The sequence below is a fragment of the Cucumis melo genome, chromosome 7 (assembly GCF_025177605.1).
Source record: "Cucumis melo cultivar AY chromosome 7, USDA_Cmelo_AY_1.0, whole genome shotgun sequence".
Lineage (NCBI taxonomy): Eukaryota > Viridiplantae > Streptophyta > Magnoliopsida > Cucurbitales > Cucurbitaceae > Cucumis > Cucumis melo.
Genome location: NC_066863.1, coordinates 16,547,144 through 16,574,717, shown reverse-complemented (window position 1 = coordinate 16,574,717; position 27,574 = coordinate 16,547,144). Strand labels below are relative to the sequence as shown.

General features: G+C 35.6%; 1 long non-coding RNA gene across 4 annotated transcripts; it reads right to left on the bottom strand.

The window, feature by feature from the left end:
* Positions 1 to 40: 40 nt before the first annotated feature.
* Positions 41 to 9,859, bottom strand: LOC103499126 (uncharacterized). Of its 4 annotated transcripts, none has more exons than XR_007822515.1 (3): positions 9,364 to 9,859; positions 797 to 1,092; positions 41 to 711 (listed from the first exon to the last, which is right to left on the bottom strand). It is a non-coding gene; the product is annotated as an uncharacterized LOC103499126 (long non-coding RNA). The 4 variants fall into 4 exon arrangements; XR_007822514.1 differs by having other exon boundaries at positions 116 to 585; XR_007822512.1 differs by having other exon boundaries at positions 41 to 1,092.
* Positions 9,860 to 27,574: the final 17,715 nt, after the last annotated feature.

Sequence of the window (27,574 nt, the reverse complement as noted above, 5' to 3'; positions counted from 1 at the left end):
TTTATAACGGTAATATTAAGCTAAATAAAGTATTCAATAATTTATTTAATTAAAGTTGAGATCTAAATAATATGAAGGTAAATACAAAGTTTAGTAAATGTACCAACAACACAAATTAACCTTCAAAATACAAAGTTCACCATAAGTGATCAAATATAATAGATATGCTAACTGTCATCGTTAGTTCTCTAGTCCTCTCATTAAGAAACCATTTCATTCATCTACATAAAGCTTCAAGACACTTTCCTATTGTCCTGATATCTGGAAGCCCACTGTCAATCTCAATTTCAGCCTATGGATATGGACATTGTCGATATAAGTGTATAAGATCAAAGGAAATGGGGGACAAAATCAGTAAGATAACCTTTATTTTTTTGGTGATCTTGGTTATTTAGCCCGGCTTTAATACTCTGTAGATCTCCTTGAAGCAATCATACTGCCATAGGGGAAGCAGCAGTTAATTCAAAAGAATGATTGCTCTAAACCCATACTTCAAAAATGTCATTAGAATGTACCGAGTCTGGAGCGTGATGAGTGCCTTGCATCAAATGTTTTATCATCAAACAAAATTTTCATAAAGTCACCCTGTAGTCATGAAATTTCCCAGGCATCAGCCCTTTATTGAATACTTAATACTTACTCATTTTATGTAACTCTTATAGCAATGGCCATGCGTCTCAACTCTCTAATTCAACAACCAAAGCAACCAAACTAGTGACAGGGAAATCATACATAGAATGAATGTTAGCCGTAGTATCCATTCATTATCAAATACTAAAACTCATTTCAAACTTACTTTTTTATCAATCAAGGTTGTAATGTCATCGGATTCTTCATTTTCCAGAGAAAAGACATACTGTAACTGGAGTGCTCTTGTCCCATTGTCCAATAACAGAAGAGAGCAACTGAGGAAGATGTAATAATAACTCCAACGAATATGTTCTCACCCAACTATGATAAAGCAATTCAGTACTGAGGACAAAAGCAACTTTATAGTTCCATACTTTATCTTTTGACTATCTTTTTTCTTGCCCTTCTCATGTGTGATTTCAGATACTGTCTCCAGCTCTGCCTATAGATATAAGAGAATACCTGACATTTGAGAAGTCGAATAAATCTGTAATAATTTATCTCAGAGACAAATTACAATACAATTGGGAACTTATTCGCTAGCAAAAAAGCTTATCAAAATCTTCGGAGAGAGGAAGGGAACTTGACTGGAATGTAGTAACGAGATTCCAAGTTTAACAAAGCCAAAATATACGATATCAAAACAAAAATTGCCAACTTAAAGCAATAAATAAGCTATAATTTTCAATGCAAAACCAACATTTGAAATGGATATGATCCTACAATTATCCTAAAATTCCTGACCACCATCATCAATCATACACAATTTTGAGATAGCAAATTGCCACAACTTGAGAAAAAGATCCAGTAAAACTGTACACTAAAAAATAACCATTCTCTACCAATCAAGTAATAAATGGACGTCCAAAGTTAGTTCCAAAGTTATAGGTATGAAGTTACATCAAGAATTTACTGTTAAGGTACTAACTAGTACCAAACTTTCTATTAAGAGTTCGTAAGAAAAAAATAACTTACAGACCAGCCTTAATACCAGTGATCTACGATCATTCAAACTTCAAAAGAAAACAGAGGAATAACGAAAAAACACACTAATTCCTCATGCCATAATTTTCTTAAAAAGAATACAAAAACAGCATAAGAGTACACAAAAGGAACGTAAGACCTGAACCCTCTGTCTTCCTACCCCGTGAGGAGGAAACCAACCACCCTGCTCCACTCAAAAAATGACCCCCCCGCTCCTCTGCTCTCCTCCTTTTAATTACCACTACTAACTAACTCGTGGTCCCCAACTTCCTTGCTTTCATCCCCACCTCTACGTGTAACTTCCTCCTTCCTCCCATTGTTTTTCTTGTTTCTTCTATTAGAGGTGTATAAAATTAGGGGCCTAGCTCACTCTCCTCCTCCTCCAAATCCACCTTGTCCTCAAGGTGGAATACAGGGAATTGTACATTAAGGTCTGCACAATCTTTCCACATTGCTTCATGAGGGGTAGACCTTTCTAGCTAACCAACACTTCCCACTCTTTGGTAGCTTGATTCTTGCGATAAGCATACACTTCCTCTGGTTATGTAATCTACTCATGGTTTTCATTCACATAAGAATCAAGTGGTTGCACATCTTTAAAGTTCCTTACCGACTTTTTGAGCAGGGATACATGGAACATCGGGTGAATGACTGCCGAGCTAGGCAATTCCAACCTATAAGCCACTACTCCAATTTTCGCTAGGATTTTATAGGGCCCGAAATACTTTGGTGATAGTTTGTCATTACGTTTTTTCCTCAATGATACTTGTCTATAGGGCATTATCTTCAAGAACACGTGATCCCCAATCTGAAATTCCACATCCCTTCTTTTCAAATCTGCGAATTGCTTCATTCTTTCTTGAGCCACTCTCAGGTGATCTTTTAACACTCCCAACACCATATCTCGTCCCTCAGTTGCTGATCTAACGTTGAATTCGATGTCTCCATGTCCCCATATTGGATTAAGGGCAGAGGTAGTCTTCCATATACAGCCTGAAATGGGGTGATCCCGATTGAGCTATGGTATGTGGTGTTGTACCAGTATTCCGCCAAGTGCAGCCACTTACTCCATTCTTTCAGCCTCTCTCCACAGAAACACTTTAAGTATGCTTCCACACTTTTATTCACCACCTCTGTCTGTCCATCAGATTGGGGATGATAGGAAGAACTTCAATTCAGCTTGGTCTCGACTAGTCTAAACATTCTTTCTAGAAGTGGCTACGGAATATTTGTCTCTGTCTGAAACTCTATCGATTTAGGATACCCGTGCAGCTTTACCACTTCTTTAACAAACACTTCTACCACGATCTTAGCAGTATATGGATGCTTCAATGTAAGGAAATGAGCATACTTGCTTAACCGATCAACTACCACCAAAATTACCTCCCATCCTCCTGACTTTGGTAGCCCTTCAATGAAATCCATGGAGATGTCATTCCAGATGGCATCCGAAATTTCTAATGGTATCAATAGCCTGGTTGGTGACAAGGCAGACGTTTTATTCTTCTGGCATATCACACATTCTTCACAATTTTTCTTGACATCCTTTTTTATCCCCTTCCAATATAGCTCGTTAGATATTCTCTTCTAAGTTCTAAGGAAGCCCGAGTGTCCCCCAAAAACTGAGTTTGGTACATATGCATAATAGTTGGAATTAAGGAGGATGATTTCCCCCCCCCCCCCCCCACCCCCACTGCATAGTGTAGTCTGGAACTTCTACTTTTTGCTCCTCTATCAATTTGATAATCTCGTGTAGGGTAGGTTCTTTTGCCACCTCTTCCTGAATAACCGCCACATCTATCAGAGCTAAGGCAGTCAATTGGTTCAAGTGTACTGTAGGGGGAATCTTGGACAGTGCATCCACGGCCTTGTTCTCCAAACCTAGCTTATAAATTACTTCAAACGAATAGCTAGTAGCTTAACTATCCACTTTTGGTACTGTGTTTTATGACTCTATGTTCCAGTAAAAATTTGAAGGATCTTTAATCGGTTTTCACCATGAATTTCCTCCCCAACAGATATAGTCTCCACCTCTAGACTGCAAAGACTACAACAATTAATTCTCGCTCGTACATCGTCCGTGATCTATCTCTCATACTCAGGGTTTTACTGAAGTAGGCGATTGGCCTCTTAGCTTGAATTAGCACTGCCCCCACTCCAAACCTAAACGCGTCCGATTATATTTCAAACAGTAGATTAAAATCTAACAACCAAAACGGGTAAAGTCATCATCGCCATCTTGAGCTTCTCAAAAGCTGTGTTAGCCTTTTCATCCCACTTGTACGCCCCTATTTTCAACAACTGAGTGAGAGGAGCTGTCGTACTACCATAGTTTTGCACGAATCGACGGTAGTATCCAGTGAGTCCCAAAAATCCTCTAACCTCTCGAACATTCGTGGGAATTGGTCACTCCTTTATTGATTTTATCTTCTCAAGATCCACCTCAATCCCTTTCTCTGAAATGAAGTGGCCTAAGTAGCTAATCCTCGGCTTGGCAAAGTTGCACTTATCTAGATTAGCATATAAATTAGCATATAATTCACTTTCCCTTAATAATTCCAGTACTCCTTCTAGGCGTTGCACATGTTCTTCCACCCCTTTGCTATAGACTAAGATATCATCAAAGAAAACAAGTAGAACCTTTTCATGTATGACTTAAATACCTGGTTCATCAAGGATTGATAGGTTGAGGGTGCATTGGTCAAACCGAACAACATCACCAGAAATTCATAGTGGCCCTCATGAGTGCAGAAAGCAGTTTTCCCTATGTCATCAGGGCACATCCTAATATGATGATATCCAGCTTTGAGGTCTATCTTCGAGAACACATTTGCCCCATTTAGTTCATTGAAAAGTTCTTCAATCATCGATATTGGGAACATATCCGAGATGGTTACGTTGATTAGGACTCTATAGTCGACACAAAACCTCCAACTCCCGTCTTTCTTTTTCACTAACAAAACTGGGCTGGAATATGGACTTGTGCTCAGTCTGATAACCCCAGAGGCAAGCATTTCATCCACCAATCTCTCCATTTCTTCCTTTTGGTGGTGTGCGTATCTGTATGGGCGCACATTAACCGGGTTCATCCCTTTCTTTAGATAGATATGATGGTCGATTCCTCTTTGTGGTGGTAGTTTCCCCGACCACTCAAACGCGTCGGTGTACCTGTCAATCAAAGTGGTTATCAGGCCTTCTGCTGCCAACACCAGCTCTTTCACCTCCTCGGTTTCCATGGTTATCCTCCTTCCATAGCTCGACATTCCACCAGATACCCCTGATCATTAGCTTCCTAAGCCTTCATCATGCCTTTTAGGCTGACTCGTGTCTTTGTAAGGCTCAAGTCCCCTTTGATTGTCACCTTCTTCCCCTGGTTGTAGAATGTCAAAACCAAGTTCGTCCAATCAACTTCAGTGACTCCTAAATTTAGCCACTGCATTCCTAAGATCACATCCACCCCTCCTAGTTCCAAGGGTAGGAAGTTATCAATCACTTTCTATTCCCCAAGCCACACCTCGACATCTCCACACACCCCTTTTCTTTTATCGTCGTGCCCGAACCCAATATCACCCCATAATTTGCCGTTTCATTCAGCGGTAAACTGAGTTTCTTTACTAACTTCTCAGCAATGAAGTTGTGGGTAGCCCGACAATCTATCAAGATAACTACCTCTGCCTCCCCTATCTTTCCTTTAACCTTCATAGTTCCCGAGTTCGTTAAGCCTACTATTGAATTGATTGATAATTTGATGTTCATGTTTTCTATATTCTGCACTTCGATTGGTTTGATCTCTGCTTCAGCATCAAAATACTCCTCTAAAATTTTCGGTTCTTCCCCGTTCTCCTTCGCCAGCAACATATGCAATTTCTTGTTCTCCTTGGTCTTACATTTGTGTCCCGCTTGATACTTCTCCCCACATCTAAAACACAGTCCCTTTTCCCTTCTTGCCCATAACTCAGCGTCCGTTAGTCGTTTGGTGGGACCTTCCCGGTGGTATCACTCGCACTTGCCACCCGTTCGTCACCGTGCTATCACTCGCACTTACCACATTGGCGCTGCATGTATTGGTTGCTTTATGGGCAAGTTTACTTTCATACGCACTGCTCAGCCCACACTCCCTCTGAACCATTTCCCAAATTTCTATTTTCAATGCTAGCTTCATCATTTGGACCAGCCCAACGGACTCCAATGCTTCCACCTCCGACTTCAGCCATAGGCTCAGCCCATTCATGAAAGTCTCTTCCAACACCACGGTCTGTAGGAAGGCTACTGGCACCAACAGCTTATTGAATCGGTTTTTGCATTCCTCCACCGTCGACTCCTGCTTGATGGTGAGGAATCTTCCCACTAATGTGCCGTCTCGGATGGACCGAAATCTCATCAGCAACTTTTGTTTCAAGTCGCCCCATTCCTTGAACGCTTCCCACTCCTCTTGGGACCTATATCAATCCAACGCCGGCCCGTTAAAACTAATGACCGCTACTGTTATTATTTCTAGGTCGGACAAGTTATGTATCTTGAAGTATCGATCGACCAGAAATAACCACGAATCAGGGTCAGTTCCATTGAACACGGGCATTTCCACTTTCTTGAACTTACTACGGTCAGTTGAGCTCCCTTCATTTCCACCACTTTCTTCCCCGATGAATCATCTCGTATGATCCCTTCTATGTATTTCAGGATTACCTGCTGCTGCTGATACTGCTTGTCGATCTGCACATTCATCTCGGCTATGTTTTTCGACAGCAGTGCTATGTTCTCCATCAGTGGGAGCTTCAGAATCCCCTATTCTACCATGTCCAGTCTCTCTTCCACCTTAGCCATGTTCGATCTCTAGCCCAGGTGATGTTCTTTGATAGCAAAATGTTAAGGTACTAACTAGTACCTGACTTTCTATTAAGAGTTCGTAAGAAAAAAATAACAACTTATAGACCAGCCTTAATACCAGTGATCTACGATCATTCAAACTTCAAAAGAAAACAGAGGAATGACAAAAAACACACTAATTCCTTAGGCCACAATTCTCTTAAAAAGAACATAAAACCAGCATAAGAGTACACAAAATAAAAAAACAAAAGGAGTGCAAGACCTGGACCCTCTATCTTCCTACCCCGCAAGGAGGAAACCAGCCACCTTGCTCCACTCAAAAAATGACCCCCTTGCTCCTCTTCTCTCCCCCTTTTAATTACCACTACTACCTAACTCGTGGTCCCCACTAGAATGATCCCCAACTTCCTTGCTTTCCTCCCCACCTCCACGTGTAGCTTCCTCTTCTCCCATTGTTTTTCTTGTTTCTTCTATTATAGGTGAATAAAATTGGGGGCCTAGCAGTTAAATTCCTACAACAATCCAGTATCAACTTCAAAATCAATCAACTATAACTTAACTTGACATGTGAAGTCGTTGGTGATTTTGCTCAGAGCAAAATATTAAATAGTAAGCTAAGAGCAAACCAACTACATCAGCAAGATATTTAATTTTCACAAAATCTGGACTAAAAGTAAAAATAAAATTTTACCAACATACAAAGGCAATCATAAATAATAGAGTACATAAGTAACTAAATAGTTGAATTTTTCTGGTAGAGAGCACAAACAGTAGTGACTTAAAAATGAGCCTATGGATTCTTTTCTTCACCATTTGAATACTCATGACAACAAGAAAATGCAGACTTAATTAACACACAGCAGAAAGTTCGAATACACAAATAGAAACCATGAAATTGCACTTGATGATAGGCATGCAATCCAAGGAAATTACAAAAAATAAGCATAGGGAATCTGATAAATAGAATCTTGGATTTCCAAAACAAATTCCTCAAAACCAATCAAAATAGATAAAGATCAAAGCTTATTTATAGAGGGAACAATCTGATAAATAGAATCATATCTCAACTTTTCGTGAGAAATCTGGGAAAAACAATGATCATAGATAAAAATAAATAAGCATATGGAATGATATATCAAAAGACAATTGAGAATGGGCAAATAAAAAAAGTGGAACAAAAGAAGAGCGATGGAAGTTGAAACAAAATTCGTTAGCAAGCTCTTTATTCTAACAATGATTTCTACAAGTTGCCAAGAAAGAGCCTCTCCCTACAACATCAGGAAAAAGGATAATTTTCGGACAGACCCAACAAATATTACAGGAAAATATATAGTAATATACTTACATTTGCTTCATTATTAATCACCCTTTCCTTATCATTAATTTTTACAACACCTTTACCTCCCCCAAAAAAAAAAAAAAAAAAAAAAAGAATAGTCACAAAGACCTTTCAGAATGGGCACTAGAAATATATAGATATTAATATTCATATTTTGTTTTAACAACTTTGAGAGAGACAACCATGGAACAGTAGATGTTGAATGTTTCACCACAATCACACCAAACAAGTTCATGTTAAGTGATATTTGCAAATTGGGACTTGAAAAAACAGCATCCCTCATAATATTACCATTTCATCGAACATGGACAACTGATGGGCATATAGACCAAGATGACCAATCAATAAGAGCTTTGGTGTGGAGGAGTCTTATTTGTACAGAGTGGTGATAATTAGATTACAAATTTAAAATATCACTTTTAGAGCTAACTTCCATTTACATGTTCCACAGGACCAGTTTTGAAACTTTCAAATGCAAAAAGCTCTCTCAATATTCTATGAGTACTACACCTACATATTTCTTGAAACTTCAGAAAATTAGCTCAAAATAGGAGTATGTAGAATGCTAGAGAGATAAACAAATAGCAAAAACCAGAACAAACAAGGCAGACGCAGAAGGCAAAACCATATAACAAATTATTAAGGAATAAATATCAGTGACTAAAGCGAGATATTCTTACTCTAATTTCTGATCAAGTTAAAAATAATAGAACACCTACATTAGTAACTAAAGAAAAATATTCATTCTTCCCCACTATGACTAATGCTAATTCATGTCATGGCTCATTTCACAAATGCCTGACAAGCAATAGGTCAGAAAACAGAACCACTTCCAACAGGGGAACACAATAGTGGCTAAATGGAAAGATTCATAAGATCAACTTTAGACTGTGAATTGTCAAAGAGATGGTTTTCCTTTAATTTGATGGAGAGAAAACACAAACAATGATATTGATGGACTTCATAAAAGAAAATAGGAAAAAATCGAGTGGCTTTTCCTCATAAATACAAGAATTTAATTCCATCATCATCGTTTCTCAAAATCTTCATCATGGAAAACAATAAGAAAAGCATAAGTGTTAAAATCAACAAATTAATACTTCATTACAAACTAACTAGAACCTCAAACCATGTAACAACCTCACCCAAGAAAAACTTAAAATATCATAGTATTCAACAGGTTCAGTAGCGTAGGAGAACTACAACCACTCACCACACGTAACAATTCAAAACCAGAAGAGACAAAACAGAACCTAAACCCAAAAAGCTCAAAGCAACACAATCTCACACTGAAATTCCACAACATTTGAGAACGAAAAACCGCGAGAAATGCAGACACATTCAACAATCCTAAGGAGATCTTTCCTTTTTCTTAGGGATCGAGGTTACTCGTAATGGTGAAACTTTGCATCTTTCACAAGCTAAGTATGCTACTGACCTATTCACAAACCCTAATAGAAGTCCTTGCAATTACAAAAGATCCGGATAATGAAATCTAGACATCCAATTTTACAACATACAAAAGAATAGACTGAAGTTTTTCACATTAACACACAACATTTCGAAGTAGAATGAAAACTTACGATGGATAGAGAGTGGTCATTTGAGGCAGTAGAGTCGTCGTTTGAGGGTGGGTTTCGTGATAGAGAGACAACGGAGAGAGAAGCAGTAGCAGCGTCCTTTGAGGGTGGGCTTGGCCGTCGCTCGTTTGAGGCAGTGGTTTCGTCGTCGAAGGATCGTTTAGGGTCGTTTTCGTCGAAGGATCATTTTCGTCGTCGAAGGATCGTTTCATCGTTGAAGGATCATATGAGGCGTGCAGTCGTCGATCGTTTGAGGCAGAAGTGGCGATTGTCCATCGTTTGAGGCAGAAGTGGCGATTGTCCATCGTTTGAGGCAGAAGCGACGATCGTCGAACGTTTGAGGCAGAAGCGACGATCGTCGAACGTTTGAAGCAGAGGCGGCGGTCGTCGAACGTTGCAGTCTTCTTCGCGTGGTCTCTGGTAAGCAAAGGAACATGAAAAATGGGAAATGGGTAGAGGAGGAGTCGAACCTTACGTGACAAATGGGCTCCAAACGAGATTTTGGGAATTATTTTCGCTGAATAACTGATATTAAATAGGAAAACTTTTTATAAATGTAACAAATAACAAAGTTTCCTACGATTTCTTTTATCGTATTTCTTCTTTTCTATTCTACCATTTCTTTTTCATCGTCTTTCTTTTTTCTTTTTTCAATTTCCTTCCATCGTCTTACTACTTTTCCTCTTCTTTTTTCTTCCTGCGATTTCTTTTCGTCTTTCTTCTTTTTCCCCTTTTTTACATCGTTTATATTTGGTTAACCAAATCTAAATGATTGTGTACAAAAAAATAGCAAAATCTAAAAGATCGATATAAACTATCAGGTAAAAAAAATAAAAAAAATAGCTAAGTTTATGGGCTTTGTTACACGGACCGTAAATATAATATTTTAGTAGTTTGTTATATTTATGAAAATTTACCATATAAAATGGGCTACCCTCAGAGTTTATTAAAATTGTAGTAGATGTCATGCAACCAAGTGAGTGTTAAGTGTTCTAGTAGTGCTCTTTAAGGTAGATTACAAGTGTTTAGGCATGCAGTAGTTTAGAGAAACGAGAAGTGGGAGGTGGCAAAAGACTTTCATTCAAGAGTAAGTATTTAAGGGAACTTTGTGAAAAAAATTCTCATAATTCACTCATGCATTTTATTTAATTCCAATTGCAAATGCTCCTTTTCTGAATGTAGTTTGAGAGGTTAAGCTTCTGGATAAAGGGGACGCAAGGAAAACCTTCAACCATTGTAGAAAAGTCTTAAAGGTCATTTATCGGAGTAGTTTTAAGTTTTGAAGGGCTACATAATGCATCCCTTGAATTTTTAAGCTAAAATTTGGAGGTAGGATATGTAAGACAATTCTAAATAGCTTTGTAGAAGGACATTTTCTTATTTGAGCTATGGATTTTGAAATATTGATCTCTAAAGTTAGACTTGGGTTTTAGACGAGAAAGAAAATTCTAGGCTGAGTTGAGGCTTGGTTGAGTGACAAGGAAGGCGAGGCAAGATGTGTGTGCAAGTTAGGTGAAAAGAGGTTAGTTGGGCATTTAAGCACGCAAGTGACACGGGAAACGCATAGGCAGACGGTGTGAGGCGTGCGCCTATGCCATGTGGCTTGCCCTACACAAGGACGCATGCAATGCACAAGGCACGTGGCCATTGGGCGTGCGACATGCCAGGTGTGAAATTAACAAGCAGCAAGGCTTTCCTGAGCCCTACATATGGGCCAACCCCTACCGTCAATGCTCTGTGCGCCAACCATGTCAAATGGGCAATTTTGAGTTGTTTGTGATATTTTCGCCAGTTTTAAGTAAAGATTTGATATTTTCTAAGGTCAAGAGGTTAATTAAGGCTTAAATGTGAAATTTTCAAAACAAGAAAATTTGAAGAATTTTCAAGTAGGGAGTTGAGCCACAAGTCTGTGAGTGACAAAATGATTTCCAATATTTATTTATAAACATGAATCCAGAGCTAAATGTTTCCATGCATTTCCTTAATGATTTAGAAAATGATTTGAAAAGCATGAATTTAAGCTTAATTTCTAAAATATATGTTAAAATCATGTTTATGACTATGGGATCTAAAAAAACCTTTTAAGCAAGCATGTGTTTCAACCTAAGTTCTCAAACATGTTTTTATGAATCTATGCATGTATGTTTTATGTTACTCTCTATGACCTTATGTGCACATAGTGGTTTTCCGTTACTGATGTGAAGGCTGACGAGTTTATGTTCCTTGTACATCAGTGAAGGTGCAATTCATTGTGCCTATGTTGAAAAGGATACAGTTAAAATTGTACCTATGTTAAGAGAAGTGCGTCTTTTGACAGCGTGGTGTACCAACACCCATGTCTCGTGTTAAGAATGGATTATGGATTTATGATCAAATAAAGTTTATGAATATTTTTCAAATTTTTATAAGCTCAAAGATCATCTTTGCGAAACAATTTACAACTGTTTGAATGTTTCTATAAGTCAAGGATTTATGCATAACTATTTAAGAAAAGCATGTGTTATAAAACTGTTAGTCACTAAGTCCTTCGACTTATTTTTTCAAATGTTTTCTCACTTTCCAGGTAGTGAATATCATGACGAGCCTGCCTGCGTTAGATATTTATTTATGCATTCATTCTCTTCATAAATCGCACGCGAGATGGAGTACGCGAATTGATTCCATGCCTCTCATCCGCTTAATAATAGTTTTGTTTGTTTATCATTTAAGGTTCTATTTTTGCGACTTGTAACGCGAGGAGACAAGGTTATACGATAAAAATGTGCTAACTTTGCCTTTAGGAAAGTGCTATAAAAGGTACACTTCCTCGTCATGCGTCACTAGTTCTTCTAACTTTACGTTGAGTACAAGTTCTCCTCTCACTTGTCCAAGTATAAGCGAAACAAGAGGTTTATCCTGGGTAAGCCAAGATCGAGCACAGGGAATTTTTATCCAGCTTAGTTATAATTACTACTTCAACTTCAAGTGATTTAAATCTATATAGTATAAAAGTAAAAGTATACTAACCCTAATACACTAAGGATTCTATAGAAGGTGGAATGGAATGGAATGATTATGGACTATGAACTAACTGACATTAAGAAAGGTATAGGAAAGTCTTCGCATTGTAGGCAATTTAAGCCATGCGAGATGCTCCCTTGATGCGATATAGATCGTTTAACCATCTTCTAATTAAGGCGAGCAACCTCTCAATGCCTAAACACCACACTTGTTCTCTTTTCGAGACACAAATGATGAGGATTAATAAAGCAATTTATATCTAGGTTTTCTTACTTATAAGCATCACATTTTCTCTCTATTTAAAGTGAGCAACCACTCGACGGTTAAACATCACACTTATTCTCCTTTTGGGACATAAATGATGGAGGCAAAACGACAGAATAAAGTTTGTTTGCATTGGGTAAAAATTAACCCAATTTTATATAGCTTATTTCTTAACCATAGCATGCATATATTCATTTTCCTTACCCTTTTATGCAGATTATGAAACTGTGCTTCAAAACAAGAACAATGCAACAAAAACAAGCTAAAATAGAGTCTGAACAAATGAAAACGAGCAAATTGAAGATCAATGGCAAAATTGTAAATAATCTGAAAGATTTCAAATTTTCGCACACTCAAACAATCTCAAGGTCGTCCCATGACGCAGGTTTGAATCTTAACGGCTGCAAAATGAATTCCTTAACATTTTCCTAAATGCCATTTTCGTAAATATTATGAAGTTACCATGACACGCATCACCTTTCGCGGGCACGTGCCACCTCAAGGTCGCAACTGTGAAAATTAACGCCTGCAGAATTAATTTCGAATTTTCAATCCGAAAAACTTTCTTGTGCGCCCCCATTGATTCTCCGCCACGTGTCCCTTATCAATGTCGCATGTGCCTTCAACATCATCTGTTCTAACCCCAGCAATTGCATTTTGTTTTCCTCATTTATTTTCAATCGCAATCTTGTAATTGTTTTTGCAATTTTCCAAAATTTTTCCATCATTCCCACTTATTTTTTGTGTCCACGCATCTTAAGGTCCGTAGTTTGATCCCTGTGATGATTATTTCCATATTTTTCTTTATATACCCCTTTTTTCCCCTAATTCTTCGTAATCAATTCATTATAATTTCAATCTCAATTTTGTTCAACTTTTCTCTCAAGAATTAAATTTCAGCCAATTTTTCTTTCTGATCTCTTTGCTCAAATCATTTTTCCAGCAGCATTGCTTGATCCAAAGTTCTTTGTGAGGTAAAGGGAATTGGGATTTGCTAATCTTTTGAGGGTTTTCATTAATTTTGTCAAGATTGTTGTAGAATTCCTCTAATTTCTTTCCAGAACATTAATTTATTTTTTCTGAATTTTGTTTCCAAATTAATTATTTAAGTTTGCTTGTTGAATTCCTGAAGCATCTTGTGCTTTTTGTATGCAATATACATTCCTTTTAAGAAATTAATGTTGGAGGTTTGTTGAAATGCTTTAACAATTCTTATTAGAATTTTAATAACAATTCTTGAACATAGTGTGATTTGAGTTTTTGTTAAAATTGCTTAATTTTATGCACAATTGAAATACTTTTTAGGCGAAAACGGTAAGATTCCTACTCTTTCAGTCTTCTTTGTTTGCAACACTAACTAACTCTTGTTACTAATAACTGCATTTAGTTACAATTCTTGTCATAAAACGACCTTACCGAGCATTAATTTTTGCTATACATTTTCATCCGTCAGTTTCCAATTTTTGCTACTTACTCTCTCAAGTAGCTGGCAATGAGTGCCTGATTTCTTCTCTCGAAGAGAATCAGGCAATTGGATTAAGCTCAGTCTAAACACGATGAGTCTTCTAATTAAAGAACCCTTATCAGGTACATAACACATACTTAAACTACTTTTAACACTTTAAGAAGATGATGAACAATAAAGAGATGAGAGAATAACAGTGGATAAATATGCATTGTCTTAATAATTGTAGGCCTCTCGATCATGAGAACAATTGTTGAAATTTATGTCTTAAAATTTGTAGTTTGTAGTTTAAAATTATATTCTATTCAATAAAGTGGTTATTGAGGACTTATTAATGAAAATATAATACTATAGTCTTGAATCCAATTAACTAAGGTCCCAAGGCTATCTCGTGTAAACTTGAACTTTATGTAGAGACATAAATATGGATCATGTTTGAGTTTATAGCCCAAACGGTCTATAGTGTATGAATAAGGTTGGGCTCTTTATTCTGAAAACTCTATGGATGCGGCTCGCTCTGTAGTTAGTACAAACGATGTGATCCTGAATCGTTCATGCAGAGACATGGGAGTGTGGACATTCTATGTAAAGAGTTTACATAAGATTTGAACCATGAAATAGTCATTTTTAAGTTATAACACCGTTGACTATATAAACTGACTATTTTGATTATGATGACCTAAGCAACTTAATCTTAATCCTAAGCTAACTATGAACTTCTGTTCAAACAGTATTATCCTTTGATCTACATAGGTGAGTGCAACTCAATGGCGCTGGCCCAATAAACCTCTCGTTTCAAGGGTAAGACTGAATGAATGGCTGAGGACATAGAATGCAAGATGGAATTCACTCCTACCCGTTTTAGGGTTAGTAGATAAGTTGTTCCCTTAAGGACTAAATGCAAGTCTTGAATAAGGGATCCCGCCCTCTCATTAGTCCGAAAGTGACTCGGTTTATAGGTTGGACCTTAAACCAAATGTTCAATAGTGGATCAGTGGGACTTAAAGAACAAGATGTAGTCTCGAAGATAAAACGATATTTTGATCTAGCCGAGGTTACAAACAACTTGTGAAGGATTAACTTACTAATCATGGTTATATCATGGTTAGTAAGGGGAGTGCAATTATGAGATTTTAGTGGAATAACCCATTAGTTAACGAATGTTGATTAGCTCGGCCTAAAAGGGTTTACCAATTAATCTCAAATTGTTGGAACCCATGATCTATAGGTCCTTTAGGTTCCTCTACTAGCTCATACGGAATTAAGAAAGTAATTACATGAGATGTAAAAACTTAGCCCACTAAGTTCCACTAATTGTTAGTGGATTATTAAGTGTTGAGATTTAAGAAAGTAATTACATGCATTTTTGCATGTAATTAGTCTATTTAAATGGTAGTTTTCAAATTCTAGAAATTTTTTTTCCATTTTTTTGTAATTTTGAATTACAAGATTAACCTTTTTTCTCGCAAAACTCAACCTAATTTTCCAACTCCAAATTCATCTCTCTATTTTTTTTCCTTCACTTAATGGGTCCTACAACCTGGTTTTAAGTCTGGAGAATAGCGGGTCAACATTGGTGGTAGTCCTGGGTTCGTGGTCGTGAGAAGATTTCGAGGTTTGGAAGCTTTAAAGGTACGTATTTCTTTTAGCCCTAATTAATGTAATTAGGGTAGTTTTTTAGCATGTTAATCATTAAATTGTTTAGTTGCATATAGAGTAATTTTTTTTATCCTTATTCTGCTGCGTTCGTTTGCTATCCATCAATAATAACAGAAAAAACAATAATTAAAATATACAAAAATGGAAAGTAAAAAAAGGTGTCATGCAGCAGAATGCATTGGTTTGCATTCTTTGGCTCTTTTACAAGTTAAAAGAAAGATTTGTGAGCTTCTCTCTCTAATCTCTCTCTAAGCTCTCACTTAGAAGTTGACCGGAGAAGAGGTGAAGGAAGATGACTTCTACATATGAGGAAGGATTCTAAAACTCATCCTTCTATCAGCCTTGGGCTAGAGCCTCCTCAGATACTTCTTCATAGTGAATTTGGAGGTATTTGTAGGCATATTTGGGTGGCAAATTAATTACGCTCTACTACACAGCCGTCCTTATACTCTATCGAGTGTAGAAAGTAGCTATTTCATGTGAGGCCCATGTTAGAACAGAAGGTTTGTCTAAGGGCTGTGGCAGACTGAGATGAAGGATGGAAGGGTTTTCGGTACAAGATCTCAAACACTTAAGTGAAATTTCGGACAAGATTAAGGACAAAAGGGTAATCCCGAGGCAATCTTGATGTTGGTTTGGCGAAGATTAGAAGAAGAGAAAGGAAATTAAGGAGATCTCGGGCAATCTTTGACACAAGTTCGATCGAGATTAAAGGTAAACGAGGAAATTAAAGGATCTCATGGCAAACTCAGGGTTTTGCCAATTGAGACTGGGGACAAAACAAGGTTTAAATGGGATCTCAAGGTGATCTTGGGTCATTTCTGACCGAGATCATTAAAAGGTTAAGTGTTCGGTGAATTGGATTCCAGGTATTTAGCCATGCAGAAACTTAAATTTCGGTAAACAGGAGGTGTCAAGAAAGTTTCATGTAAAGGTTCTGATTTAAAACTTAACTTCAGAGGAGGATTTCTTCCATTTTACTTATGCGTTTTTAGCTAAAATTACTCCCAAAAGTTCGTAGTAAGTTTAATTTTTAGTTTGAGGCTACTGATTTAAGTTGAGAAAAGTAAAGTTGACTTTGAGTTGAAAGAAGAGAGAAGGATCGTATTCAAGAGGAACTTGAACAATCTTGATTCCAAGAGGGCTACATACTTCGTTGCATTGAGTTTTTGTCTGAGATTTTGAGGTAAGAAGGCTAAGATAATGATAAGCAACCTTTTAGAAGAACATTTTGTCAAATGAGTTATGGATTTTTAGTTCTAATTTTTCAAAGAGGAGTCAAGTTTTTGGACGAAATTTAAGAGATAGGCAATTTTGAAGGTTGGTCGAATTTAAGGGTTTGCAAAGCAAGATGGACGGTTTTGATGTCTTTAAGAATTTTGAGTATAGATTGATATTCTATGAAATTAAAGGGAATTATTTTTAATTATTACAGATTAAAAGGAGATCGAACAAACTTATAAAAGAAGGATCTAACACTTGTATCTATGAGTGTGAAATGAATTTATGATTTCAAAGCATGTTATTTAAGCTACTGTTTTAAGTATGATTTTAAGTTAAATGTTTGGCCTATTTGAATTATAAATAATTTCCAAAGCATGTGATTTCATTAAGACATTTATCCAAGTATGTTTGTTTACTAGAAATGTTTAAGGTTTATAAGGAAAATAAGTTTAACAAGGCATGGTTATGTTTAAAGGTTTGCTTCATGTAAAGGATTATTGAATGGTTTGAAGCTCATGGTTTTATAAATGTTTTGTCATATCCAAGATATCTCAAATAGCCATTCGGGGTAGGTTAAGGGGCGTAAAGGAATTGAGGTAAGGACACTTATCTCCAGGACCGGAGGTAGAGACGCCTATCTCCCAGGAATAGAGATTGGAGATGCCTATCTCTGAGGTTTGGAGTTGGTATTGAAATTACTCTACCACCTCCTAGGAGTAGATCCTTGGTTACGATGAAAAAAAAAAACAATGATTTAAATTACCATTTCCTAAATGTCTTATCAAGTTTAAAGTATTAATGTTATTGTTTATGAAAAGTTGTTTAACAAGATTTATGAAAAGTTATTTAGAAAACCTATCATTCACTAGGATCGTTTAGCTCACGCTCTTCAAAATGTTTTTCCACTTTCCAGGTAGAGACCGTGTCCTTGGAGCCTGAATCTTTGTTATTTGTCTACTGAAGAATTTTGTTTTACTATCGTATGTGTCCTCTTATTTGAAATAATGTTTAGTTGGTCTTTTAAAATAAGTCAAACTTAGGTTAAGGTTGGCTGTAGTGAGTTTATTCATGTAAATATAAGTTAAGTTACATATGTATAAAACTTATATGAAGTTTGTTTAATAAAAAAGGTTTTTGCTCGATTGTGTTTAAAGTTTATGTCTTTTAGCTTTCGTTCGCATGTCCTTTTCATTTAAAGTTTAAAGGTTAAGGGTCGACTGATGTCATCTAGAAGGGAGGCAATATTGATTGACTTCACGCCACATCTTGGGCCTGGTAAGGAGGTGCTTCGGGGTGGGGTGTGACATTTCACATCACATCAACTCCAACTACCACTCTTATCTTTTAGCGAATCATCTCGCTTGATGTGCTGGTATCTCCTCTCATGATATAAATCATCAGACAACTTTTTCTTGCTAAGTTCTTGCATGCGCTCTTCTTGCGGTTCGTTTCATTTCTTCTTTTCGTCATCCCATGTGTAAAAACACTTAAAAGCATAGTTAATCAGGCGTGGTGACTTAGGTAAGGTGTTTTCTTTTATCTTTATGAATTTGCACTAAAAGCTACGGGTTTTAGTCCTTTACTTCACGTTTTGACTCCATTGTTTTGTTTAAAAAGCCACAATAACTTGTATTTCTACAAGTTATCACTGCCCTACAGCTGCAAGTTGCTAATTGTGAGTGGAGGTCATTATATTTTCATATTCAGTTTGGTGTGTTTTAGAATGGTTTCAAGTTACAGGCCTAAGCACTGAGTCGTAACCAAGCCTATGTTTTCATTGATGTACCTTAAAGGTTACAACTAGTGGTTCAAGTTGTTAGCAAAAATATTTAGCTTGCATTGTTTGTTTTATCGTAAGCATGCATATATGTTGTGACTGCTAGTTGAGTTAGATAAGTTAGAAGGTTGGTGAGTATTGTCAAAGTATAACGATTTTCACACCCTACCCCACAAACATGCTTGCTTATCATGTGAGACACAGTGTAACTTGATTATCTCTGAAATGTCTAAATGCCAAAGACACTCAGTCTTGAAGACCTCAAGCTTTGCTCAAACGCTCAATGACTTTCTTTGTCTTAACTTATTACTTACAAGTACTTTTAGGAGATATACATACTAAACACAAAGAAGTAAACCAACTAAATCTTTATTACACTTCATTAAGCATTTTACAATAACTTTAGAACAATACATAAACACAACTCTTAGAACTTTAAAGGTAAAACACCTTGACAGCCTTCTTGCCTAGCAAGCCCTTCAACCTCCTCTTACTTGGCCTTAACACTAGATTCCTGAAAGATGAGATTTAAAAATGTAAGTTTACAGACTTAGTGAGGTTTTAAGAAATTTTTTTTGCAAACCTTTGCAAATATCATTTCTTCTCATACATCAGAAGTACATAAATCATATAACCATAACATTTCGCGTAAATGCTTCATCTCACATAAACACACATTAGTTACCAAGCATTTTTCTCGCCAAGGATCCTGAATCATTCTTCACCCTAACAACAACATCTGAGAATATACAGATTTATCCTTGTTGCTTAGGCCGCTAAGCTTAATACGCTCCTTTCAATGTATAAGCCAGCATCTCATCACCATGTAGCCCCTTTCACCTCAAGGTTGCCTTGACTAATTATGTGCACATAATAGTTAGCTTAATAACACAAGGTAACTAATAGTTTGAATATCATTTCATAAACAAATCATGCATTGAAATACATAAATCATATTTTGAAACATATAAGCTTTTCATGTAAATCTCTTTTAGAAACATCTAAATTAAAATAATTATTCTAACCATCAAAGAATTTATAAGAAAGCTTAAAATCATTTAAAACACTTTAAAGAAAACACTCACCAAACTTAACTTTAAAATTGAATTACTTCTTTTTTCCTCTTCTCGCATAAGCCTTTTGGCAGCACTTCAACTCTCTAGATTTCCTTTTAAATTATGCATAATAACAATACTAATGGTCTGTCCCCAACCCCTATTTATACTACTTCCTAAACGAGCTTAGTCACTCCTAAGCTCTTGTCAGCTTGCCAACTTTCACTCTTAGTGGTGCACATGTAAGCTTAAGGTTTAGTCTAAACATGCTTAACTTAATCTCTACATGTAGCTCATTTGGTATACTTAGAAAATTTCTGAGAAGTTTCCTCACTTCTTCTCGCCTAGTCTTTCTTCTCGCATAATGCCTTAATCGCAAAATAACACTTAGTCTTTAAGATTTTGTTGCTTAGCCCATCTCGCGATCTTCCTTCAACATCAATTGCTTTTCGCATAACCATGCTTCCTAAACGCCTTTTTTGTTCAAATCGCCTAATCCAAAATACTTAGCCAAAATTTTAAGCCCTTAGGGCTGTTTGGCCCTCAGATTACGAAAGAGTGGAGTGGGCTATTTTAACTCACTCTATGTTTGTCCCAAGGGTTATTATAACCCGAGGATTAGGATTAGGACTATTATACTCATTCCCATATTTCTCTTCTGCCACTATTCCCCACTCTTCCATTTTCTTCTCTCACACTATTTCTCACTCCCCCATTTCTCCTTTTATCACTATCCTTCACTCCTCCAAGGGTTATTATATATTTCACAAATTTTAATTACGCCACAAAAAGATTCATCTAATGAATTTTGTTAGAAAAATAAATCAGAAAAAATCTACTTTGCAACAATAACTTAGGAATATGACTTGTTAGGAAAAATAAATTACGAAAAATATATTTGTAAAAATAACGTAGAAAAAATTACTTAGGAAAAATTAACTTGGAAAAATATCTTAGAAAAAAATTTCTTTGCAAAAATTTAAAAATTGTGTTAAACGGTTAATGCATAAACATAATACAAAAAATCAATTGTGTTAAACCTAAGAAAAATAGTAATTCATAGTTTTATCAATTTATTTCAAGTTTTCAAAAAGAAAAAAACAAATAAGACAATCAACAACTTTTGACAATGTTTGCTATAGAAATAAATAAACATAATAAAAATAAATATTGGTAATGGGGTGGGGTAAAATGAAATTATACATGTATTTTCATTGAATCAAAAAAAAATTGAGCTTTTATTTCTAAATAAATCAAAGGAATAATTTTTTAGAAAAAATACGATTCTACTTTTTTTCATTAAAAATCTATTTTATGAAAAGATTTAGCATAAAACAAAATTTGAATAACCAAATTTGTATAATAAACCTAAAGAATAAAAGATATGCATCATAATGCATTTTTTTAAGATAATTTGTGTTATCAAAAGAATGATAGCATGATAAAAGAGAAAAAATAAAATAAAATTCTATTATAAAAAGAATAAATTTGTATCATATTTAGGAAAAATAAAGAATCAATGATAGTACGGCAAATGCATTTAGAAAAAAATGACGGTATGTAGTGGTTAAAATCATGCAAAAACTTATATAATATTTTTAATTCTTTTTACAAAATTAACAAACTTATAACTTGCTTTAAAAATCATTTTTGAAAAAAAAACACAAATTAACGAAAAACACTAGTAATTAAATAATGAAAATGAAGAATTAGTAATTAAACTTTCTCCTAAAAGCAAATTTTCTGTTGGATGCAATATTTTAGGTAAATGGAATTGGTTGTTTGAGATTGGGTTTAGAACTTTTTGGATTTGACTAGAAACTTCTCTGCTAGGTTATGTTTATCGGTCATTGACTGTTTTATAAGCTTATTGACTGTTTTAGATGAGATAAAATTTTATTGTGATCCATTATTAAAAATTGTTTGGTTTGAGAACTATGATTACACGTTTAAGTGAGTTATGCATTTGACATAAAATTTTCAAATATAGCAAAGAGAGTAAAAAAGGGAGTGGATGTTATTTCTCTTTAATTACATCACTATATATATCAATGGATTTAACCCAAAGCTAAAATTCAAATAATTTAAAATTTAAAATTAAAACACAAACTTTGTTGCCTTAATACTCTTCTAATTACTATCATCGCTTGAAATTATTTTGTTATTTGTTCTAAACTGCTAACGTGTTGTGAAATGTATGTACTAGGAACACTCTTAATTTATGTTATTCTTGTGATGTTTACTAAATATGTCATTTCGATTGTCTATAATTAATTATGTTGAACACTACATAATTAACGAATGAGAAAATTACATTATAGAGATTATAGTTAATTTTATTTAACGAACTACATAATTAACGAGATTGGATAAAATAATTTTGAAATAAATGTGCATTGCAAAAAAAAAAGTGAAAAAAACACTTTTGATATTCCCAAACTATAATAATCTACACCCCAAACACAGATTATAATAAGCCAGACTATAATAATCTGCACTCCAAACACAGATTATAATAACTCAAATTATAATAATCTACACCCCAAACACAGACTATAATAACCCACAGATTATAATAACTCACTCCACGCCCCAAACGCCTCCTTAGTTCTTAATTTAGGTGCGGATCTTACAACGATGCTTGCCAACCATCACACCCTCTTTTAAGGTCAGGTTAGAAGTTGAGAGAAGGGACTCTAGGAAGGGATGTGATAGCTACCCTTCACAAATATCAGTAACTCATAACTAATCCAATAATTATCCATCATAATTATTATAGTAACCTATAGGCTATGCAAATAAATCCCCATAACAGTTATCGCAGTAACTCATAAGCTAAGCAAATAATTCATCAATAATGAACTCACAGTAAAATAGTCTAATTCATTACATACTATATGAGTAATCCATAATAGGCATGTAAACAATCATCATACTTCACAGCAAGCATAGGCAATTCCCACAGTAAGCATATGCAAATAATTATCCTTTACACCTTAGCCTAATCCAATATCTACCATTCACAATTTAATAGTAACTTTAGGTTATACAAATAATTCACCTTCACAAACGTATCACCATTATCACACAGTAATCCAACCCTTAATCAGGGATCTAGTAGTAGATCCCTTATCTTAGGTTATTCTAAGCTCCTAACTATAAACAAAACCACAATTCCACCTATGCATATCAAAATTAAATTAACAATGTTTGCAAACAAATTACTAATTTAATAACTTTAGCTTACCAAACTTACCTAAATTGAGGTTGAAAAATCCTCTCAACCTTGATGGAAAAATTCACCACTTAAATATTCAAGCTTTGTCAGAGGGACCTTCCAAATGCATACAATAAAAATCAGTTCCAATAATAAACTTAATTTAGAGTCTCAATTAACCTTTAATGAGTATTAAAATCCTACAATAAAGACCCAGAACAGTCACCTAACTCAAGAAACCAAAACCGGTGAGTGGCGGATCGACATTGCAGATAGAGGAGCTAAGCAGCACAAATAGCTATGGACGGACGGGGTTGCCCAGTAAGGGTGTCAGCTAGGGTTTCTTAAGTAAGAAGATGAAGAATCATTTCTATTTATTTTTATTCCTTAAATGCATGAAACCCTAAGCACTTATAACTATTAATAATAACAACAGTTACAATAATACTTTTTTATTATTATTTGTCTCTCTCCAAAATATATAATAAACATATATATTTATTTTAAAGGAAATTCTTAAATATAATAAAATAAACTAAATATCTACAAACATATAGCAAAATTTTAGATTTTATCAATTATAGATACTGATAAACTTCTACTACCATTTATCAATATGACTGGTAGAAACATAATCAGTGTCTATCAATATCTATCATCAATAAAATTTGAAATTTCATTATATTTTGTAAATATTTTATCAAATTTACCATTTTTAAAATTCTTCTTTTTTAAACTCTTCTTCCGTCTTCCAATTAAAGTCTAACATTTTTACCCATGCAATCAAATCAACATTCCTCTTCATTAATTATTTTATTTTCTAACAATTATTATTATATTCTATCATATAATTAACTTTACTTTTCCATATTAATTATTTATACAAAACTAATAATTAATATCATATTTCATCGAAAATCCAAATTCTTAATTAAATATACATATTCATATATATACACTTAATTAATTTCAATTCCACCAAAACCTACTTTTTCTTTCAAGATCCCAAATAAACTCAAATCTTCAATTGTTTTAATTAAGCAAATCTTTTTTAATAGATCATTTATCTTACAATTTCATAGCTTTCCAACATGAATTATTGGGTTCAATTTTAGCACCAATCTTCAAGATAACACCAAATAATTTAAGATAATAAAAATTTCCTAAAAATTTGGGATGTTACATTTCCTTTCCCAAAAATTATATTCCAATAGATAATTATCAATTTTCCACTCATTAATTATATAACCAAAACTATATAATTAATAACATTCTCCACCAAATTTTAAAATATTTAATTAAATATATATACCTATATATATATATATATATTTAATTAATCCAACACATTACACCAAATAAATTCTAACTTTCAATTCCAATTAATCTAACCAATTAATCTAACACTCATAATTATTTAATCATAAATTATTTAAGATAATTAAGTAACAAAATTACCTTAAATTTTTTGGTGTTACGTATAGTGAGTTTTTCTCTTCCGTTTTTAGGCATACTTCAATTTAAGTCCTCTTATCGTTAGTTGTCCAATTTCATTTGGAACTTGAACAAATGGATATGCTACAATTCCATTCTTGTATGGAACTTCGGATGAAAACATACATATGAAAGAACCTCCTAGTTATGAATAATCTGATAAAGAATATTTGGTTTGTCAGCTTTTGATACCGGAACCTCTTACCAAGCTATATTTTGTTTTTTATTGTCCTTTAGAAAGAAAAAAAGCTCTAAAAGATCAAATTTAAATTGGTCCTCCACGATTGAATCATCCCCTTATGGGCGACTATTGTTGCACCATTGTTGAACACACACTTACACCGGGTAGCGACAGTGAATACTTTACTATTTTTTTTTCTTTCTTATGGATTTTTTAGGATTTTTTTTTTAAAGATTTTGGGAGAAAGGAGAATGTGGATATGCTTTATGTATTTGGATAGTGGTTTGAACTGAAAGAAGAATATAAGTATGTTTTTTGTTCATCCACAAAAAAGTAATAAAGTTTATAAATCTTTTGGATGTGTCTTATATAGTTTGGACAATGGCACAATTCAAGTATAGGATGAATGATATCTCTTGGGTATACAAGATTGCTAAAATGCACTCTCAATAGTAGGTAAAATTAAGAACTCCAATTTCGTATAAGCTATGAACAACTACAAATTGAACCATAAACTCTTGGAATTGAAGCAAAGTACCAACTACTAAATGCAACAGAATTTAAATTCTGTCATAAAAAAGTGGATTATAAGAAATTAAAAGGAAATGAAACTGAAAATTCATTGAAAAAGAGAAAGATAGTGATCGGAGAGCGTAATCGCGGGAGTCTTGCGCTTGCCGAAGAGAAAACTCAAAAACATGTCGAACATCTCAACTTTCAAAGTTGAAATTCTAACATTTTTATTCACAATTATTTGTCTCAAACATAGAGTGTTGATTTGAAATCACCTAAAATAAATATAGAATTAATTTGAAATTGAGTATTTTCAAGTTTAAATCAAATCGGTGCAAGAGGAAGAAATTCGATCTTGGAACGCATAGTAAAAATTTGAAATGTGCGAGATGTGTGCAAGATATGTGCAAGATATGTGCAAGATAATATATATGTATCTAAAGGAATTCCTAAAACATGCGTAAAAGCACTCCATAGGACTTAAAAGAGGTAGAAATTTGATTTTGGAACGCATAGTAAAAGTTTGGAATATATGAGATATATGCAAGATGTGTGTGAAACGTGTGCAAGATATGTGAGAGATGTGTGCAAAATAATAAATAAATACCTAAAAAGCTTTCTAAACATGCTCCAAAGAAGTTAAGAGAGGTAGAAATTCGATTTTGGAACACATAATAAAAGTTTGGAATGTGCGAGATAATACATATATACCTAAATACCTCGATTTTGGAGTATATATATATTATCTCGCACACATATCAGACATATCTCGCACATGTCTCGCATATCCAAACTTTTATTATGCATTCCAAAATCAAATTTCTACCTCTCTTAAGTTCTTTGGAGTGCTACGTGTCACAATCGTAACTTCTCAACACGATTGTGCGGCACTTGCTTAGCTCAATCAGCAAGTCGGCCGTTCGATAATCGGAATCCGCGGACAAACTCGCGGTATGACGTAGCCTCCCTCCCCGTTCTTCGGAAAATGTTTTTTTATAAAACGGGAGAGAGAAAGTAAATAGTTGAAAACGTCATAAAGAAAGCATTGAAGACTGTCAATTGCAAGGAAAATAACTCAGCATGCAAAGAGTGCGACAAGGCTCGGGCGGGGGTCGGACTGTTCATGTACCCCCTATAGTACATATTGAGAATTTTGGCCTTGGCAGGCTTGCATATGAAAAAGCCGAAATGTCACACTATGTCTCGGCGACACCTAAACGAAAGAATTAACCTAAACTACTTTCAAGACATAAAGATAAAGTAATTTGGGAGTATTCGGGCATATGACCAACGGTAAATAATACGTTGGACAATTATGCCCCTGACATTCTCCCCCACTCGAACGGTTGACGTCCTCGTCAACTGGCGAAGCTGGAGCTCTTCGGTCTTCTGCATCCACGCTTCAAATTCTTTGGCAGGTCTTCCACTGGTTACCTCAACGAGGGGCTTCTTCCGCTGCACCAGGAATTTATGTACCTCCCTCGTGGGCCTTCTATCCACCCTTACTCTGTTAGCAATGGCTCACTCGACTTCTCTGTCTTCCTCCAGGTCCAGGTTGACAGTTGATCGTACGACATTGCTGCACCGTTAAATGGGAACTTGGTCTTCCACTCGGACTCAAGAGGGCATCGCTCTCGATCTACCTCTTCCTCCATCGGCCTTGAAGCTTCTTCTAGGCACACTCGAGCTATGTCGGCCATCTGCTCCCATTCCTCTTCAACTCTGTAAACTTGAGGGTGATCCCCTACGTAAGGACCATCAGCAAGAGGCGGCAATACAGGATGCCTCTTACCTTTAATCTCAAACGGACTTCTCTTGTTCGGCGAGTCTGTCTGAGCACTACTACCGAATTGGGCTACCTTCAGCAGTTGAACCCAATTCTTTTGTCTGCCATCAACACAATGATGCAGCTGTTCTGCGAGCACACAACTGAGTTGCTTGGCTTCGACTTCAGAAGTCTTGGTCGCCTCGACGACCCCAAGACTTGGCTCCTCGATCATGGCTTGCTTTGAACCATTGAGGGCGACCTGACACTCGAGGTTCTCGCTCCACTGAGTGTCTTCTCCTCTCGACGACCCACCATGGTGGGGCTCCCCCACATGAATCAGCGCGCTCACCTGGCCCTGCACAGAATAAAACTTTCCTCCCTTGGCGTCAGTAAGACCCAGCGGCGCCACGGGGAACTCGTATGCTTCATGCCTAGTGACACAATTTTTCTCGAGTCCCTTTGCCTTCGTTGCTCTTACTCGACATTGCCTCGGCCGGTCGTCTGATTTTGGGTGATGCTTCACTCCACGTCCGCAGTCCACCCGCCTCATGAGCATGGGGAGCGGACCTTTACGCCGGACCGTGGGCTTACTCTGGG